Source organism: Plecotus auritus, assembly GCF_963455305.1.
Source record: "Plecotus auritus genome assembly, chromosome: 5".
NCBI lineage: Eukaryota > Metazoa > Chordata > Mammalia > Chiroptera > Vespertilionidae > Plecotus > Plecotus auritus.
This window is the reverse complement of record NC_137776.1, coordinates 89187194-89189513: the sequence shown is the minus strand read 5'-3', so window position 1 is coordinate 89189513 and position 2320 is coordinate 89187194. Positions and strand designations below refer to the sequence as shown.

Genomic DNA, 2320 nt, shown 5'->3' with positions numbered 1-2320 from the left:
CTCAGCAGCCTCTTATCTAGCAGACATTCCTTCGGGAAATACACTTTAGTAGTAATGACTCCACACATTCCCTTAAAACTCTGTTATTTTCCATAGTCATATCTGATCTTAACTTACACTAGTCCTTGTTGGCAACCCATTTCACAGGGGGAATACTGAATGCATCAGAGGAGCTATGAGGCCTGTCTGGTACCACACAGCAGGTTGGGGTCAGACAGAAGAGTAGGGTCTTGGTGATGCTAGATCCACTTTTATCCTCAAGCAGCATTGCAGGGAGAAGCATACACTGAGGCAAAGTATAATTTTCTAAGTGTGTGGTAGTTATTTCTTGAATGTTCCCTATCTCACATATGTGTATGAAATGACACATCTACTAGTATATGAGGACATGAGATTTCAAAGGTCATCTGATGCATTCATCTGCTTCAAGGCAGTCTTCACCTAAGTTGTGTCTGGTTTAAAGACAGGAGTGCCTTTTTCATACATTTTCCTTTTAAAGAGTGTCAGAAAAGGAGAGTGCCTAACATCTGTGGGTCAACCAATTTAGCACTTTACAACCCTCAGGGTCAGGAAATTAATCTTGACATTTAACCTAAATTCTCCTTGTTGACTATTTCCTCCTCCATTCCGGGACTCAGTGGAGTGGGAGAACAGCTGCTCACCATTCTTTCTCGGCTCTCCCTGCTCATAGATGAAAACTGCCACAACTTCACCCTTTATCCTTTTCTTTAGGTTTAAGAGTGGCAATTCTCTTGAGGGTTTTACCTTTCTTCATAGGACCTGTTTGTAAACTTATTCTGAATCTTTTCCATATTTCCCACATCATTCTTGAATTGGGATAGTTTAAGCAGTCCTGATTAGGTGGGTTTGTTTTATCCACCAGACCATGCACACTATGTATCTTTCCACTTCCACCCAAGCCCCTCCATTAAAAACAGTTATTCAAATCAATAAGCACAACCCTACCTAAAGGACTTGTATTATACTTGTGGTCCACTATGGTTCTCTGCCTTTTTTCTTTTTTGGCACCCTTAGTTTATATTTTCCCTACCTATTTATTTATCCTGACTCTGGATCAGTTTTTTTTTTTTTTTCAAGAATCCTGCCTAATACACTTCCTTGTTTATACCTAGTAGATTTCAGCCATGTCTGCAATATGGCCCACTGATTTAAATGTTATGAGGATTTCCTGTATGTTCTTATACTTATAGATAACTTGAATACATATACTCTTGTGGTTTCAAAATTTAAAAAAAAGTAATAATATTAAACATTTAGACTCTACCCAGGAGGTACAAATCTAAGTTCTTATTCTCAAAGATTAAGATTTTTTTCTGTGTATATAGGGTGCTTTATTCTCCAGAGTGATACATGCTATGGTGGGTTGGGCTTGGGCTGATGCCCTCCTATGTACAGACTGAATATAGTGGGTCTCTGAGAAGAAGTTTGATTTTCCTTGATGTGGAAGGGAGATGGGCATTACAACCAGGGATGTGCTCAGTCCTGTGCTGGTTCCAGTGGAATGCAGGGAGATAAGGCAACTCTCAAGATGGTCACTTCCAGGCAGGGGATGCCTGCCGGGCTTGGAGAGCCTCCTATACCACATCTTCCCACTGGGCATTTGATATCACCCAAGCCCAGGCAGGAACCCCTGGTGCAGGCAAGCTTACTCCAGCCATTGTCCTTTCACCAACTCTACATGTTCTGGGTCCATGGGAATAGAGCTGTGGTTGCTCAATGCTGTAGCTCCCTCCTCATCTTCATCCTCGCTCTCTAATGGTGGGTCTGGCAAATGAAGCCCCGGGGCCTGGATCCGATCCTGGATATCCGGCACTGAATCTTCTCCATCCCTCACTGGTGCCAGCTTCACCTCCTCTGGTTCAGGATCTTGGTTCAGGGGCTGGTAGGAGTAGCCAGCTGGGCCTGCCCCAGTTTCCTCCTGCTCTTCCTCAGGCTCCTCACTGCTCCAATCCCCAGTGCCTTCTGTGGGGCCCTGGTGCGGCCCTAATTCCTCAGACTTATTAGGGAAGATACGCTCTGGGCCCATGTTGTCTCCCCCTAGAACTACTGCTGCCATCTGGGCAAGGGCCACTCAGAGCCCGCGGCCAAACCCACACCTTCACTTCCCAAAAATTAAGACTTTTTAAAAAAATATATTTTATTGATTTTTTACAGAGAGGAAGGGAGAGGGATAGAGAGTTAGAAACATCGATGAGAGAGAAACATCAATTCAGTTGCCTCCTGTGCACCCCTACTGGGGATGTGCCCCCAACCAAGGTACATGCCCTTGACCGGAATCGAACCCAGGACCCTTGAGTCC

The 2320-nt window shown here is 44.4% G+C and overlaps 1 pseudogene across 1 annotated transcript; it reads right to left on the bottom strand.

The window, feature by feature from the left end:
• Positions 1-1553: 1553 nt before the first annotated feature.
• LOC308247970 (male-enhanced antigen 1-like) lies at positions 1554-2097 on the bottom strand (annotated as a pseudogene). The gene has a single exon. The product of its transcript is annotated as a male-enhanced antigen 1-like (transcript).
• Between the last annotated feature and the right edge of the window lie 223 nt (positions 2098-2320).